This window comes from Phyllobates terribilis, unplaced genomic scaffold (genome assembly GCF_046119375.1).
Source record: "Phyllobates terribilis strain yellow unplaced genomic scaffold, ASM4611937v1 Scaffold_13__5_contigs__length_258822181, whole genome shotgun sequence".
Lineage (NCBI taxonomy): Eukaryota > Metazoa > Chordata > Amphibia > Anura > Dendrobatidae > Phyllobates > Phyllobates terribilis.
Window position 1 is genome coordinate 210,193,418 of NW_027362773.1, and position 19,047 is coordinate 210,212,464.

Consider the following 19,047-nt stretch of genomic DNA (forward strand, 5'->3'; position numbering starts at 1 on the left):
TCAGGACAGTAACAGTGTGGGGCATAGACAGTGCTGTGAGAGGACAGCTGCAGTTATGTCTGTGTTGACACTCCCTGTGAAAGGAAGGAGAATACAGCAGACCTGACTGCTATGAGACAAGATCTGGAAGTGTTTTTAATCAAACTCTGCTCTGCTGCACTGTAGCTACAGAGTTTGGAGCAGAGGTTTTTTTTTTTTTTTTACATGATACCTCCTGTTTTTTGATTGGGAAACGTCATGAAAGGGACAAAGTACACACCCCAGTTAAAGTAAAAAGATAGAATAAAAAAAAAAAAAGAAAAGAATGAAGTGTAATCTATTAAAGTATGAAACATGGACAAAAAAAAAAGGTCTGTACTCCGGGTGGATGACGGTGCTCAGTGGCAAGGTAGGAATCCCGACAATGTAGGAAAGACCACAGCACTCTGTTTCAGTGAGCAAATTACATTGACTGATGCATCATAGCATGTCATTTTCAGGGGTACCACATGTTACAATATGGCCAATGTCAGCGCACGCCTGGACCTCGGCTCGTGCAATGCAATGGACGTTTGGTGGAGAGGCCGACAGAAAACTTTATTGTAGGCATTAAAGTAGTACAACACCAGGGATGGTAAAAATAAAATACACTTCCTGCTAATTTTAATCAGCAAAGAGAAATTGCCAAGGCATTAAATAGAAAGCTCTCTAAAATGAAGAATAAGGTACCAAAAGCATATTTGAAGATACATTAGCTACAGGGCCCATGAGGTTTGCCAAGCCTCGACAATACTCGAATTAATGAAACGTCAGAGTTTACCAAATGTACCAATCTCTCTGGCAGCAAACATTTAAGACTGAACAGTAATGGCTTTTACACTGGCGCTGAGGTCCTAAAGACACACCAGAAGAAGCAATAAGTAAATGTCTTCCATGTAGCAGCTTGTTAATTGCTTGCACGCAACAAGCCAAGCAAGAGTGGGAAAGCAGGGCCTCAGCATCAAAACAAAGAAATAAGCAGACTTAACAAGCTACTATATGGAAAAAGTCACGTGAAGGAGAACACACCCGCTCCGAGGCATAAAGCAAATGGTGCGGGGGAGAGCACACAATGTAACACTCAGAAAATGAGTCCATTAAGATGCTTGAGCCCAGACATGCAACCAGAAAGAGTCAAGACAAAAATGCAAAAACATCCAAGGATCCTGCTGAATAACAGCCTAAAGAGGGAGATCACCAACGACAAAGTAAATTCTATAAAGCACAATCGGTAGATATAAAGAACCAGCTGATCATGCCACTAGCATCTGTCTAAATCGTTCACCAGTGTTGCGAATAAGATCAAATCCATTTGCAAACAAACTTCAGATCACTTTGACAGTCACAAAGTAACTGCATGAAGCAATGACAATAGACCAGGAAGGCCAACATCTCTGAACTTCTTGCTTTGCAAGTTATCAAATTGGTGAGATTTCACCTTTTTAATGAAATATTACAAAAACAGATGAAAAGGTGTAAAGAAAAAGCCATTAAACACAACCATGAAAACCACCCTGTACTGAAGACATACTAATAATCCGACACTGCAGCAGAGAGCATCACAGTAAAGCAAATAAACATCGGCGGCGTCCAAAACCTTGTGATCAAACAGTGCTTTCAACCAAATGAATAGTTAAGCGCACACGCCAATAAACTGTATATAAAAGGCAATATAAAAAGGCATGTAGTGCAGTAACCCTATATATCTAAAAGTCTGCAATGCAGATAATTAAAGGGTAGGTAAAAAAAAATAAATAATAAAATGCACTACTGTGTCAACAATATTCCCTTTTATATTATGGCGAGTCACACATTGAAGCTTTACAGCCAGAGCGTACAGCAGGCGGCGTCAAAAAGATGGTAAAAAAAATTGCAATAGGATATTTACCGACTCCATAGTGGAAAGCCGCGATGAGCTAGTCGCATATAAAAATCCAGTGTTTTGCCCAAGCTTGTGGGAAGATTCTGAAATAAGAAAGACATGGGATTTGTTAGATGTACACTGGTAAGAGCCACGCAGTATTTGCATTTCAAATGTCAAATGAGACAATCCGTTAAACTACGGCAGCAACACCAGCGTTCCTGCAGCAAGTCGGGTCCCCATGATATAAGCGGCTTAGCACTGCAACTAGGAAAGGGGCCCAATACACCAATGTACGGTGTGACCTATAAACTGTTGTAATATTGCAATATAAAGCTGGCAATTTTATACTGGACTCTTCCCACATTACACATACACTCAGACAAGGAGCACATTTATAACAGTTAGAAGTCAAACATGCCAAAAGCTGTGTGCCACTATATGGTGCCATTACAGCACCATGTCACAAACATTTATCCTAAAAGCAATATTAAAGCCTCAAGTGGAAAAATACTCTATAATACAGCCGTCGAAGGCATATGTTGCATATGGAAGCACAGCAGAGGCCGGCCGGCGTCACTTTTTGGTACATTTAATACAGATGAGCACAAAGCCCTCATTCACACGTCCATGTTCATATAAGTGACAAAAAAATGGCACCGTATAAGTGTCAAGCATGTCTTTTTACGATCAGTATGTCAGTGTTTTTCATGGATGGATGAAGAAAAATACTGTAAAGCTTCTCCTATACTTTGCAATGTTAGACAGCACATTGATGCCATCCGTGTGCTGCATGTGTTTTTCACTGACCCAGGTCTTGTATTTGCCCTTCATCTGTGCTGCTAAAAAAAAAAAAAAAAAATCATGTCTGTGCTTTGCATGGACATATGAACAGCACCATAGATTGTAAAAGCTAAAACAAGCAAGTCTGAATGAGGCCCGAGGAAGGATGGGTTGGGATGGAGGTGTCAAGTTATTCATTTAGGTCATGAAGGAAGACCACAACTGATCCCTAAATAGTACCGGAATAGCATGTTTGAAAAGCATACATTAGCTCGGCCACTCCATTATACATGTACACCTAAATAAAAATTGTATTTTTAAGCTTTGTCGGACTCCTATTTCTCCCATTTTGTATGCGATTCCAGCTATGGTAGTTTTAATTTTAGAATGTTTGTGGCATTAGGCAAAACCAAATTTGGACAGGTCATCCATCTGTATCACATGAACCATCATGAGTGTTCAGATCTCTATGGTTTGCACTCTCTGGTATAAAACAAACATTCACCCATTAAAAAAAAAAGTTAAATTGTGAGGCAAGAATATACACTAGCTGAATAATTATTTCAGATCAAGCTCAGGGATTGTACATGTGTTGTACACCTTGGCCCCCCAGCTTCATCCCAATTATGTACACTTTTGGACAGCCCCATGGACTAGACAGGTTTTCTGGAAGGCACCACTGCTGCCAATATGAGTCTTCTGGGAGAAATAGGTTAGTCCTTTTCTTGCATAAGAAAGACATTAATTTAAGCAGTTAGTGATTGGCCACAAAAATAATGTTTCTTTGTAGTGTATTACAAACTGCTAAAGTTAGTATATTTTTCATACCCCCTCCCCCCACCTTCCTGTTATGTTAAACCATAGACAGCTTGGGCCTTAGTAAATCACATGTGATGCAACATGCAGAACACAACCGTGGGAGAGAAACATTAACATTGTACGAAACAAACCTTTCATGCACAAACACGAAAACATAACCACATGGGCTCTAAGCACGTCATAGCCAAATTACAAGGAGTACAGCAACAGAAAACAGGCTTATAGGCACATGGCAATGCCGTGCGCTAAGACACCCATCATGCTGCTTTTGTGGGCGACTTATTCATCCCTAGGTAAGGACAGCTCTGATACAGAAGGCCACAATTATTTCTTCTCACAGATTCATTAGTAGACTCTGTACACGGTGCTACAGTATGGGCGCTGTAAAATCAGTCTACCGTACAGTCCTAAGCCAGCAAACCACCTTATTATTGAAACCATACACGGCTGTGACTGCAGCATTAACAGGTCTGTAGCGAAGGATATGTGATGCATCGTTAGCAGTCACCAACACTGAACATCAGTTGCTATAGCAGCAGTCATGCAAGATATACATGTAAAAATATCTAGTATCTCTACAAAATAAATAAGTGGGTGGCAGCAGAACATGTTCAAGGACGTGGCTTGTGAAGACAGCGTTCACAGCACTTCTCTGCTTCAGGTCACAAGTACAGGAGGGTTTACAAACAATACGCCGGGTGCAAGCGTTTCACAGCAGTCCTCTGCAATATTGTTAGTGGCCTTGACAGACAGAAAAACAAAGCACCAAAAAAAGACAGACCACAATAGGGAGGCAATCAGCTTTATCCTCACACATCAGATGGTCACTGGGATAAATCAAAATTGGGAAGTTTTGCTGCCTTTCATTTGAGGTGTATGAGGGAAGGGCCTTAAAGGGAATCACAAGGGTTTTGCTGGGTAATTAAGAGCAGGATAACAGACCTGATTCTGATGTGCCACTTACTGTAGGTTTGATTAATTTCCTGATAAAACGGTGATTTTAAAGATGAATATATCTGCTGCAGGGTAGTTAAATATATTCACCATCTGTGTATAACTCCACCCACCACTGATTAGCAGCTTTCTGCCTCTACACAGTGTACACCGAAAACTGCCAATCTGCAGTGTGGGTGGGGCTATAGAGATCCGCCTTCAAGCTCAGCAACAGTGACAGTGATTTTATCAAAACTGCAGCATAGTGATACATAGTTGGAATCAGGCAATCTGCCCCTACATTATACTGCTCTCAGATAGGGGGTAGCAAATACCTGGCTACAGATTCCCTTTAAGGGTTCATTCAGATGACCAATGTGCAACATTTTAGAGTTTGTATTCCAGCGGCAGTCGTAACCCAAACTTATGGCCTCAAGGAAACTGCCAAGGGCTGTACCGCTAACACTGATTTAATAATGTATACAGTTATGCCATCTCTTAAAAAGGTTGCTCTCAGGTTTAAATAAAAATGGTTAAAAAAAAAAAAAAAAAAAAAAAAAAAAAAAAAAAATCGCAATAGTGCTTAAAAAAAAACAAAACAAAAAAAACAAGAAACTGTTTAAGTTTCTGACTACTAAAAATCCTCTCCGTTCAAGAAATTTTTTTTTTTTTGCTTTAAACATTGTATTGGTTTACAGATCATTGCCTCAGAAACATGACTGTTCTTACAAGTGCTTTCCAGTAAGGATTATAAGCACTGCGCTGAAGCACACTGTTCACCCCCAATTCTGACAGCGTCCGTGCTTCAAATGCTGCAGAGCCAAAACCATCTTGTAGCATTAAAGCACACAGTTTGGACCAGCAACAGAACAATGCCACTATTTTGCATTTTCAAAAGGGCAACAGGAGAAAATGGAACAAACAATTTGTTGTGCAATTTCTCCTGAGTACACCGATAGCCCATATGTGGTGGATAACTACTTTTTGGGTATATGGCAGGGCTCGGAAGGGATAGAGCACCCTTCAACTTTTGGGGCTTAAAATTGATAGCTGACGCCATGTCGCGTTTGCAGAACCCCTGATGTGCCTAAACAGTGGAAACCTCCCCCCACAGAAGTGACCCCACTTTGGAAACTACACCCCTCAAGGAACTTATCTAGAAAAGTGGTGAGCACCTTGAATCTCCAGGTGCTCCACAGAAGTTTAACGTTGAGCCGTGAAAATTAAAAAAATAATTTTTTCCCCGCCTTCCTTTTGGAGTACACGGATACCCCATATTTGGTGGAAAATTATTTTTGAGGCAGAGTGCAATGCTCAAAAGGGAAGAAGCGCCATATTTGAGTGCAGATTTTGCTAGAATGGCAGAGTGCCATGTCACATTGGCAGGGTCCATGAGGTGCCAGAATAGCAGAAACCAGGGCTATGGAGTCGGAAAGTCAAACCACCAACTCAATTTCCCCAACTTCTGACTCCACAGCCCTGCCTCACTACTAAGCATGTACATACAATGCAACAGATTCATCCCAACTAAAAGCTGAGATCCTTAGATCCAGAATAGGACATTTCATAACTTTCCCAAATACTTACAGCACATTCTGCATTGTACTAATGAACCCAATCCATTATATATTTTAGGAGTTAGTTCATTTTATACAGACTCCACCAAAATAGATACGAACTCAGACTCCACAGAAACCCCCCCCTCAAATGTATAGGAGGTGGATGTGCAGTACACTGCGTCGGCCACTGCCACTTGACGGCGGACCCCCGCAGTTGAGCACTTCCGGCTGGCAGCCAGCACCGGAAGCAGCTCAACGGTGGGGGTGCAGTGTACGAGACCCCAGCCGATCATACATTGATGCCCTATCCTCAATGTAAAAGTAGTGGACAACCCCTTTAATTCATCTAGGGGTGCAGTTATCATATTGACACCAAATGTGCTTCACAGAGTTTTATACCATTAGGAAAAGAATAAATTACATTTCTACCACTAATGTTTTAGCCCCAAGATTTTAAGCCGTTCATGACCTTGGACGTCTCCATATGTCCAGGTTGGGATGCACTTGCCAACCTTGGATATGTTCTGGCAATTTTGCACGCTTAAGAGTTGTGGGCACGCGATCACCGACGTGTGTTCAGCAGACTTGACAGCTGACACCCAGCACTCACTGGCATGAGCAGTGCCCACCCCGCTCATGGGGTCAATATCAATCACAGCAATTAGAATGCAAAGAAAGGGCTCCGTCTGCTGTCTAATCGGCGCCAGTGCAACATTAATATGGGATGATCGTTGCCATGGTGACCTGACATCGTTATGACTACATTCGAGCCACCAGGGCTAGCAAGCCTGGTTAGATCATGCGCAGTGCATGGTCAAACAAGCTTGTGTCAGTATGGCACTGAGTTTAAAGCTTGTGCAATGCAATATGAAGAGTTGAGACTGCAAAAAGTAAAAATCACAAAAAAAACAAACAAAAAACTCAAACAGTAGTAAGAAAAATTAATAAAACCAATTCTTCACCTGCTGTTGGATTTGTTCATTCTGCCTCCCAAAGATCGCAGTATGGGGTTTCCGTGTAAATCTCTGAAATACGTGATTCAGATGGAAACCCCAGCGATAGATACCCTATGAGGCAGATGGAGGCACCGTGGATGCAGTCTGGCCTATGTGTCCGTCTTATTAGGTGTGCATAAAAGCAAGGTCGGCCACAGTTGTGTGCACCTCTGAAAAGAAGGACACCGCTGAACAGAGGCCAGTCCAGAGTAACTCTGCTGCCTCATTATAGCGAATGGATCCCTCAGGGGTTTTATCTGAATCACGTCACTCAAAGATTTAGATGGAAACCCCGATATAAAAAGTGCTCATAGTAGGAGCGCAGGATAAATGTGATCCCAAATGTTATGTAAATTGTTCCCAATAAAAGCTTCAACTCCATTCACAAAAAAGTCCCCACTCAGGTCATCATCTGTTATCGGAAATATAGGGGGTTTCCACGTTACTAGTACTACAAAAAGCTCTGGCAAAGCACTGTGGCTCCTCACCCCAAAATAAATCCAGAAAATTCTCTGCTCCCAAATGCCCCTCTGTCTTCTAAGCCCCACAGTGTGCCTAAACCACATTTCGTGTTGACATGTTTGGCATTACTGTAGTGATAAGAGTCCATTTAATTTACGGGTGAGTGTCTCCAGAAGCACGAGCTGGGCATAATCTTACGGGTAGTTCAATAGTAGCAGATTTGCAATTTTCACTCAGCAACATCCACTGCTGCTTGTTTCTGGAAAACACCCATGGAGTCAAAATAATCACTACACTTGTAGATAAATTCTCAAAGGGGTATAATTTCCAAGACGGGGGTCACTTGAGGGGGGAAATCTGCTATTCTAGCACTTTGGGGTTCTGTATATGGAGTCTGCATACTATTCTAAGAAAATCTGTGCTCCAGGAGGCGAATCAGTACTGCACAGTCACATCTGAGGTATTACCATGTTCAGGAGAAATTGTGTGCCAAATTTTGGTGCCATTTTTACCCTTTTCCCAATGTGAAAAAGTAAAAGCTGGGGGGGGGGGGGGTCAAAAATGAAATTTTTTTTTCCTCACTGGCCAATGGTATAAAATTGTTAGACACTTGTGGTGCCAATATGATCATTGCACCATTAGATGAATTCATTGAGAGGTGTAGTTTGTAAAATTATGTCACTTATTTGGGATTTCTGCTGTTCTGACATCTTAGAGGCTCTGCCAATGTGACGTGGCACCCTCAAACCATTCCAGAGAAATCTGAACTCGAATATAGCGCTTCTTCCCTTTCGAGCTTTGCAAAGTGCCTCAAAAGCGGCTAAAACCCATTTGTGAGAAAAATTAATTTTTATTTCACAGCTCAATGTTAAACTTCTGTGAAGCATCTGAGGGTTCAAGGTGTTCACCACACATCTAGATAAGTTCCCTGAGGGGTCTAGTTTCCAAAATGGTGTCACTTGCAGGGGAATGCACTGTTTAGGCACATCAGGAGCTTTCCAAACGTGACATGGAATCCGCTGATTCTAGCAAATTTTGCTTTTAAAAAGTCAAATGATGCTCCTTGCCTTCAGAGCCCTGCCATGGGCCCAAACAGTAGTTTTCCCCCACATATGGGAAATGGACATGTTCTGAAGAAATTGCACAGCAAATATTGGGGTCCATTTTCTCCTGCTACCCTTGTGAAAAAAATTTTTTAGGCCTTAATTTTTTATTTTTTTTCACAAAAAAAAAAAAAAAAAAAATGTACTCAATTTTTCCTTTCACATTGCTTCAGTTCCTATGAAGCACCTTAAGGGTTAATAAACTTCCTGAATGTTGTTTTGAACACCTCAAGGTGGGGGGGGGCAGGCAGTTTTCAGAATGGTGTCAATTTGGGGTATATTCTATCATATAGGCTCCTCAAAGTCACTTCAAATGTGATCCCCAAAAAAAAAAGGTTTTGTGAATTTTGTTGGAAACATTGGGAGATCGGTCAACTTTTAACCCTTAACTTCCTAACAAACGTTTAAAAAAAAAGTGCTGAAGTTGACACGTGGGAATTATTTATTAACTATTTTGTGTGACATAACTCTGGTTTAAGGGCATGAAAATTAAAAGCTTTTCAACATTATCCAAATTTCACATTTTTTTCACAGATAAAACGCAAGTCATATCCAACAAATTTTACCACTATCATGAAGAATATGCTATGGGGAAAAAAAAAGAAAAAAAAAAACTCAGAATCAGTGGGATCCGTTGAAACATTCGAGTTATTACCACATAAAGTGAGTGGCCTTGTCATGAAGGTGAAAAAACAGGGTTGGTGGGTGAAGGGGTTAAATTTTATAAGCATTTATAGGAAGAGGGAAGAAAGAAAAAAAAAAAAAAAAAAAAAAAAAATGGACCTCAGTTTGTTGTGCAATTTCTCCCAAGAGCGCCAATACCCTACATGTGAGGGGGAAATACTTTTCAGGCACAGTGGAATGCTCAGAAGGGAAAGAGCGCCATATTGCAGTGCAGATTGTTATGGTTTGCGGGTGCCATGACCCACTGGAAGAGCCCACCCCATAAGTGACCCCATTTTACAAACTACACTTCCTCAACGAATTCATCTAGGGGTGCAGTGATCATATTGATACCACAGGTGTGTCACAATCTTATACCATTGGGCAGCGAGAAAAAAAAATTCGCACGGGAAAATGCGTAAAACTGGCAACAAAATTTGTCACAATTTCTGCTGAACGTGGCAATACCCCATATGTGGCTGTACAGTACTGTTTAGCCATACTGCGAGACTCGGGAGGGACAAAGCACTGTTTGACTCTGAACAAATCGCAGAACAGTTTGCGGACTCCATATACAGAGCCCCTAAGTGACAGAAGAGCAGAATCCCCCCTCAAATTTTCCAATATTGGAAATGATACCCCTCTAGGAATTTATCTACAGGTGTAGTGACTATTTTGACTCCATGTATGTTTCCCAGAAACAAGCAGTAGTGGATATTGCCGAATGAAAATCACAAATCTGCTCTTATTGTGGCCCAGCTCGTGCTTCTGGAGACATGGACCAGGAAAATTAAGCGGGCCTCTCATTGCTACAGAAGTGCCAAGCATGTGGATGCTAAATGCAGTTTTGACACACTGGGGCTCAGAACAGAGGGAGCATTTGGTTTTGGAAGCGCTGATTTTGCTGGATTTCTTTTGGGGGTGAGGAGCCATCGCAGTTTTCCAGAGCCTTTGTACTACCAGTAATGTGGAAGCCCCCCTATATTTCTGATAACATGATGGACCTCAGTTAGGATTTTTTTTGTGGATTACGTCGAAGCTTTTATTGAGAACATTTCACATAACATTTGGGATCACATTTATCCTGCGCTCTACGCTGAGCACTTATATCAGGGTTTCCATCTAAATCTTTGAGTGATGTGATTCAGATGAAACTTCTGAGGGATCCATTCACTATAATGAGGCAGCAGAGTTACTCTGGACTCCGACTGGGCTCTGTTCAGCAGTATCCTTTTCAGAGGTGCACAAAACTGTGGCCAACGGCACTTTTATGCACACCTAAAAAGACAGACGCCACCGTATTAGAGGGCAGACAGCGTCCACAGTGTGTCTGCCTCTTTATGAGGAATCTTCCGCCAGGGTTTCCATCTGAATCACACATTTCAGAGACTTAAACAGAAACCCCGGTGTAAGCGCTCAGCCTAGAGCACAGGATAAATGCGAGCCGAGCCATACTGCGATCTGAGGCAGAACGAATAAATGCGCTGCAGGTGAAGAATTGGTTTTATCTTTTATGGAGTTCCTCGTGCAGTGTAAGTGATTAGACAACTTTATCCTTCAGGTCGGTGCGATTACAGCAATACCAGATTTATATAGGTTTTCCGTTTGACTGCTGTCACACATTAAGAGACGCTTTTTATTTCAAATACAAGTTTTTGCATTGCCATAGAGCTATAATTTTTCTATATTTCTGCCGACAGTTATGGGAGGGCTTCTTTTTGCGGGACGAGTTGACGTTTTTATTAGCACCATTTTTGGGCACGACATTTTTTTGATCACTTTCTATTCCAATTTTTGAGAGGCAGAATGAACGAAATCCAACAATTTAGGGTTGTTTTTTTTGGTCGTTAACAGTGTGGTAAAACTGATAAGGCAGCTTTATTCTTTGGGTCAATACGATTACAGCAATACCACATTAATATTTTTTTATGTTCTTTTAAACAAAACTATATAATAGAGAATTATTTTAGCATCGCTTTATTCAGAGAGCTGTAACTTAAATCTCTGCTGATGGAGCTACATGGAGACTTGTTTTTTGCGGGACAAGATGACGTTTTCAGAGATACCATTCTTATTTCCATTTGACTTTTTGATTGCATTTTTATTCCACTTTTTGTTCGGCAGTATGATGAAAAAGCATAGTTTTTTGTTGTTGTTTTTTTTTAAACATTTTTATGGTGCTCACTGAAGGAATTAACTAGTGCGAGTTTTATAGGTCGGGTTGTTCCGGACGCTGTGATATCAAGTGTATTATTTGGGTCTTTGGCTGCATTTATTGGTATAATAATTTTCTTCATTTGTTGTCCTTTATTTTGAGATTTAAAAAAATATATATATATTTTTAACTTATTTTACTCAGATAGCTGGTATAATGCATTGCAATGCATTATACCTGTCAGTGTTGCACTGACAGAAGCCTTTTAGACCATGCTCTGAGCATGGTTTAACAGGCTTGTTGTAGCTGGCTGACCCGCTGGTTGTCTTCTTGCCATGCCAATGATCGAGTCCTTGAGCAGATCTCATTCTGAGCACGAGCCACCTCCGGCATAATGTTACTGAAGATCGCCGGAGGTCGATCTGTGCATGCGCCTGCGGCATTTTCATGAAGATCGCCACCAGTGAGAGTGCCGCCCACAACTAAGACGGCACCAACCCGAAATCCACGAGACCACACCAAAAGCCAGTTTGATTTCTCATTCGGCTGATTGTGCGATTCGCTATAAATATGCAAGTGTCAGTACCAATCATTGACCAAAGTCTAATTCAGAAAGCAGGAGGGGGGTGTGGTGGGGAATATGAATAGCACAAAACCTTTCAGTCCTTGGGTAATCTGAAAGTGAATTTTTTTTTAACTCTATCACAAACAGGATGCTTGTCTTCCTAATACATCAGGACATGACGATTGTCAACTCATCATGAAGTGATTCACCACAATGTGCTGAAAAGATCTTTCATTCTAACTTGGCAACTACGGTTATATAGTTCACTACATTTAAGAAATCCATAATATTTTTAATAATGGCTACAGACCAGCTGTTTGGTGGAGTTGCACGTGCTGAAGGCTTCAGCGTCGCAGCATTAAAGAATGACCTTCCAGATACTTCATAGCTTTGGGCTTCAGCTGAAATCTGGCAAGAGTTGTGCACATTTTCTTCTGCTAGCAATGCACTAGTAAACATGATTCAGAGGTGACGAATACTTAAGTCAAACAACTCACTTTTAATCCTCATGCACAGGCGCCTGTTCATTAGCACAGGGAACTCCCTCAGTAATATACTACAAAGCCTGCAGGCTCAGTCTGACCTGTGTATAGGCCCGACCCAACAATACCCAGTTACCCTTCTGATATGGATTTCAACATCTTTGCTGAAACACAACCATCCCACCCTCCCCAGTCTCGTAAAATACTTTTTGATTAGGCTGGCTGCACACTACATCTGTGGTTTACATTAGAAGTACATGTTTACAAGGCTGAAAAATAAATACATGCGAATAAGGTGCCTCACAAGGGGAGGTACAAATAACATGGATCTGTTCTCTAGAGCACGTAGAGACACGAAGCCCCTCACATTCCTTCTAAAAGGAGAATACTGTGCTGTACGGAGTCACCATGCGTCCGCACTGCGTGAATGAATGAGGACGGGATAAGGAGGGGTTGGAGCTCGGGAGAAATGGCAGTAAGACTGTTGCTCGTTAGATCAACCCCTATCGAAAGGGCAATGCAAGATAAAACCCCAAAACAGATTTCTAATGCCAAACGGTCATAGATAACCATGTCTCATATAGGCATATATGTGGCTGATAAGTTTGGGTCGAGAAAGCCACAGTAGGTTGAAACTTATCTCCATCTCTACTTCCCACAATCGCATACAAGGTTTCTCCCGTGCATCCTCCCTACTCTGGAACGCTCTACCCAAACACATCAGACTCTCGCCTACCGTAGAAACCTTCAAAAGAAACCTGAAGACCCACCTCTTCCAACAAGCCTACAACCTGCAGTAATCATTGCCCCACCATATCGCTGCACGACCAGCTCTACCCTCACCTACCGTATCCTCACCCATCCCTTGTAGACTGTGAGCCCTCGCAGGCAGGGTCCTCTCTTCTCCTGTACCAGTCGCTGACTCGTTTTTGGCCAAGATTATTGTAACTGTTTTGCTATATATACCCCTTTCTCACATGTAAAGCGCCATGGAATAAATGGTGCTATAATAATAAATAACCATGACGATCTGTACCGAGACCGCAAACGTCGGACATATGCAATCACCTTAAGGGCTCACACCACCGTATTTTCTGTCTGAGTGCAGTGTATGGAGAAAAAAAAAAAAAAAAAAAAAAACACAGACCACACTCTGACCAATGTTATTCAATGGGGCAGTGCAGATTGTTTTTTGGGTTTTTTTTTACCGGCCAAAACAGGTGTGGGGAAAAAAAAATAAAAAAAACATGAACTAGTTTCTTTAGTAAAATCAGATGAGACTCCGTGTATGGAGCCGCAAAGAAAAAAAAAAAAAAAAGATTGGATGTCATACAGAGCCAGAGTATAGCAACCGTACATTGCACTTTGTAACATAGGAAACTAAATGGTCTTGCAAAGAATTAAGGCTGCGTTCACACATTGCGTATTTCCCTGCGTTTTTTTTACCTGCGTTTTTTACGCAGGTAAAAAAAGCACCTCCATTCACACACCATTTTTTATGGAGGTGCAGGAGAAATGAAGTGCGAGGAGCATGGACACCTGTATGTAATGTAATGTATGTGTCTGTATGTCCTGTGTGTACTATCTGTGTCTATGTGTCGTGTGTGTGAGTGTCCCCCTAGCAGTATATGTACAGACAGCTTCTGGCAGCAGTACATACACTGCTAAGAAAAAAAAACTATGGATACTCACCTATCCGATAGATGGGAGAGGCGTCCGGTCCGTTCCCGCGGTTTCCAGCATCTACCGTGAAGCAATCAGCTGACTGGCTTGTAAATCAGCTGATCGGCCGGTTAGCCATCAGCTGATCGCTTCACCGGCAGATGCTGGAAGCGCGGGACCGGACGTCTCTCCCATCCATCGGATAGGCGAGTATCCATAGTTTGTTCTGCGCCTCCGTAAAAAAGCGCTGTAATTACGCAGTGTGTGAACACCGCTGCGTAATTCCAGCGCTTATAATGGGCACAATAGTGAGAAAGAACAGGACGCAGCTGCGTAAAGATTTGACATGTCCATTCTTTACGCAGCGGCGCTTTCGCGCTGCGTAAAATCACACAGTGTCTGAACGGCAAAGTGAATTTCCCATTCACTTTGCTGGCAGACACAAGGCACATAGCGCATTTTGAAAAAGGGCGCGCAAAAAAGCACGCGAAAATACGCAATGTGTGAACGCAGACTAACAGCTGGTGCAAAAAATAAATAAAAATAAAAAATGGATTGTATATGGATGACATGCAAGACAAAAATAGAAAAATGGTTCTAGTTTCTTGATCCAATCTGTTATGCAAGCTCACGCACCTTATGGAATAAAGTGGGGCCATGTGTTTACACACAATCAGCCAGGAAAACCCTATATAACCTGCTGCATGACTAAAAAAAAAAAAAAAAAAAAATAATGCTGTATTCTAGATTGTACAACATTAAGCCAAAATAGACTTAAAGGGGTATACCAATCTGCAAGATTCTATCCCAATATGTAGATGTAATGATATTAGCAAATACTTTTAATTAGAAATGCACTATTGTTTTTCTGATTCGGTATGTCTCTTTTCTCATGTGCAGGACCTTAGGTATCCATGGTAATAGCCACTAGCAACTAGCTGTCACTATATCAGTGGTTGTTACCATGGATACCCAAGGTGCTGCAATGCCCTTCACATATGGAAAGACATAGCAAATCAGAAAAACTGATACATTTCTAATTGGAGGCATTTGCTATTACACCCACTACATATTGGGATAGGATCTTTGAGATGGGAATACCCCTTTAAGCAAGATAAGATTGTCTAGCCAAGATGCCTTGACAACAGCTATAGCAGAAAAACAAATATACAGTTAAAAACACTGTAAAAACCATTAACCACCACTAAAAAGCCCTCAGAAAACACAGTTTTGAGACATTACTGTACAGGTTGATCATACAATTTTAGCCCAATATTTTATGATCACCTACCACCACTTTTTAGCTGTTTCACAGCCTGAACATTTGGAAAAGCATGCTAATATTCTCATACTTTTTTCACCATTTTAAATGATGTTGCTGCATCAATATCTTAAGTATATTCGGCAAAAGGAAGCTGAAAGCAACAATAAGCTTAGAACATGGTCATGACTCACAGTGTGAGCAAGCACAAAGCCATACGTAAGCTTAGCAACAAGCTACTACGTGCAAAGCACTACTGCATATAGCAAGCCTGTGTGCACGCTAACTAGAATACATCAGTCTAGAAAACAGGACAGGGGTCTCTTTAGGCTTGGACTACACTGCGCCTTTGGCCGTGACGCCAAACATTGCAGTAATGCAGGTAAACTAGTTGCAGAAAGTCAGAACTAAATTTAATTTTTTTTTTATAACTTGCCTGTCCTGGCAACCCCCTGGGGCACAATGCAACCCCATTCAACTGCATTAGGTTGCAATGTAGCAGCACCATGGAGCCATTTTTTTTTTTTTTTTTTTGGGGGGGGGGGGGCGCGCATGTGCCATTTCAAAAGTCACCCATATAGCCCCAGCCTAAAGAGTTTTCCACCAAAGATGAAAATTTTGGCAAGTAGTGTAGAATGACAAATCCTAACAGTGCGTAAGGTGCACAGTATTCGGATTCGGCTCTACAAGTCGATTTAAACAGTCAAGTTTCTCAGCATTGAAAGGAGGATAAAGAGCTAATTAGCATGTGACCGCAAGCATGCAAATCACGCACTTGTGGTCACATCATGACTGCTAGAACTGGCCACCAAATTCTCTCAGTGTGTACAATACACACTTAGCATTCGGCAAGATGCACTGCTCGATCTGGAAAACTGCTTAAAAATATTACTTTTTGGGATATTTCTGTTGGCTTTACAGGTGAACATTTTTTTCCAATCGTATTGAAAAGCATGGACTGCTGCAAGCTTCAAAACAGGAAACCACAATTAAAAAAAAAAAAAAAAAAAAAAAAAAAAAAGTACACCTAGCGGAAGTCAATAATAGTTATAACCAAAGTTTAATAAAGAGAGGGAAGAAAAAAAAAAAAAAAAAAGAAGAAGAAGAAGAAGAAGAAGAAGAAGAAGAAGAAGAATGCTCATATGTGGAGACTAGTGTTGAGCAAGCACTAAAATGCTCAGGTGCTTAAAGCTCGGGTCGAGCTCGCCATGATACTCGGGTGCTCGACCCGAGCAATGAGCCCTATGTTACTCTATGGGAGACACGAGCATTTCTGCGGCGGCACCCCCGGCAGTCTGTAGAAAGCCTAAAAAGTGCGCAAAACGATAGTGACAGTGCTCAAAAGACATGGGGACAGCATGGGGATCGCCCCTGGAAGCATTTCTGACCCCCAGGTCACTGCTGTCAACAACGTGGTCAGAGGTATTAAGGCACTTTTACGGGCTCACAATAAAACGTTCAAAAACGAAACTGAAACTGCTTTCCTGTGAAATATGTTAAGGAATTTCATTTCCAGGGTAAAGACTTGTGTATAAGGTAAAATAAATAACCAAAAACAAAAATACTCCTCCACACCTTGGGCTATGTTCAAAAGTAGCATTTTTTATGCGTTTTTGCATTGCTTCAACCGTGACAAATGCATTCACCAGGAAATGTCATTTTAACATTTTACAACCTTATCTGGCCATGTGCTGTGTGACATGCATACCGTGCTGAAAAGACATGGGAACAGCATGGGGAAGATCCCTGGAAGCATCTGACACCCAGGTCACACTGCCTAAAAGTGTGCCCATCAGAAGTGATCCTTGCCGCATCAGAAGATGCAGACTTGCAACTATCCCCGTGCAAGTCCTTGTCCCAGGGCAGTGTTCAATCGTACCTCCCCCATTCCTTGCAATGCAAGCGCAAGTATGCAGCCTGCCACCCACCCCCAGGCTGCAATACCATACTACTAGCTTGCACTTGAAATGGGGGCCTTTTAGTTTGGAGGAGGCCGAAGCTGGCCACTACCTCATGGCTGCTTCGGCAGCGAGGTATCCATACTCAGTCCCCAGCCGCCCGGCGGCCGGGTGTCGACACTTGGTCCCCAGCCGCCCCGCGGCCAGGTGTGCGCACACGGTCCCCAGCCACCTGGGGGCAGCCGGGCGTCCATACTCGGTCCCCAGCCGCCCCTATTTCTCCTTGAAACTTCCCCCACACTTTTCTTAGCCTGGCCTACTTTAGGGCAGCATTAGACGAGCCCACCAGAGAACCAGACTCCTCCAGTGGGCCCTGGCTTCTCCATCAGGGGAGTTGAGAGTGCCAAGGTGAGGAGCATGATGATGAAAGTTAGCATCTGCTTTGTTTTCTTGGAATGCAAGCGCATGTATGTAGTAGCGGCTAGGCCTGAGGTGGTCAGGAATTTGGCGCATATCCTACCTCCTCCGAGGATTGCTGGATATTTTCCTGCTACTATCCCAGTTCTATGACTCCTGTTAAAACAAAGCTTCAGGTGATGAATGATTGATGTGGTGGTGGCAAAGGAGTAAAAGCAGGAGGAACAGGGACCATTCACATCAATATCAGGCCAGTCAACCACGCATGTCTTGTAGGATATGTTTCTGTACCAAAAGGAGCAATTCGGCTACACAGTTCTAGGGCATGCAGTGAGTGCAATGCCTAAAAAATTTCAAAGCACTCCAATGCCCCCTTGGAAGTGACATGGAGGTCAGAGGGCCTTAACTAAACTGTTTTCTCCATTTATAGCAACTGGGTCTCCTGTACACTGTTGGCCTAAGCAGTGAATGGAAGGCTTTCCAAAAATTATGAGGTACTTGCAGTGCCCCTTGAAACAGACGTGGATTACAGCATACTAAAAACCTTCTACCCCTTATTGGGGAGTGGGTCTCCCTTAGTGTTCGCCTATGCATTGAAAAGCAAAAGCTAACTAAAATTAGGAGGAAATGCAATGCCCGTTGGAAGAGTGGTGGAGGTCGCAGTGGAATAAAAAGACAATATCAATGCCCCTGGGGAAAGTGATGGAGGTCGCAGTAGCTTAACAAGACGGTTTTAATGCCCCTTAAAAGAGCCATGCAGTACAGCATATTAAAAACATTATTCCCATTATTAAGGAGTGGGTCTCCCATAGTCTTTGCCTATGCCTTCCAAGCAAAATCTGCCAAAAATTAGGACGGAGGAACTTGCAATGCTGGCAACACGGACCACGGTTACCCTGATGGTATAGTGGTGGTGGAGGCTGAGGATAAGAAGAGCAAAATACAGCCAAAATGAGGAAGCGCTATACCCATGTGTGGGTGTGAAGCGGTGCATGGGAATATACCTCCCAAAATAACACAGTGGATTTGACTTTATGCTACTCTGCTGTCATTTGGTGATGAGAAGTTTGGCCCAATCCAGCCCTTGTTCATTTTGATAAGGGTCAGCTTGTCAATTGACAGGCGAGTGCGCTTATCAGTTATAATTCCCCCAGCGGCACTAAAAACACGCTAGCGGCATGGCAGGCCAGGACCTCCAAGGCGTACAGAGCGAGTTCATTCCAAGTGTCTAGCTTGGATACCCAATAATTAAAAGGCACAGAGGAATCACGGAGGACGCTGGTACTGTCGGCAAGGTACTCCCTCACCATCTTTTGAAACTTTCCACTCCTTGTGAGAGTACCCCACGCCTCAGGGCTTGTAAGCTGGACGGGTCTCAGAAAACTGTCCCAGAACATTGACAGTGTTCCCC

General features: G+C 42.4%; 1 protein-coding gene across 2 annotated transcripts in view; it reads right to left on the reverse strand.

Moving 5' to 3' along the window:
- ANKRD11 (ankyrin repeat domain containing 11) overlaps positions 1–19,047 on the reverse strand; it is a 194,611-nt gene that overhangs the window by 152,267 nt on the left and 23,297 nt on the right. Inside the window, exon 2 of one of the 2 annotated variants that reach the window (XM_073659191.1) lies at positions 1,907–1,983. The exons of the other annotated variant lie outside the window; for it this stretch is intronic. The gene's annotated coding sequence lies outside the window, so the exon portion shown is untranslated. The remainder of the gene's footprint in view (positions 1–1,906; positions 1,984–19,047) is intronic. 2 annotated transcript variants of the gene reach the window in all.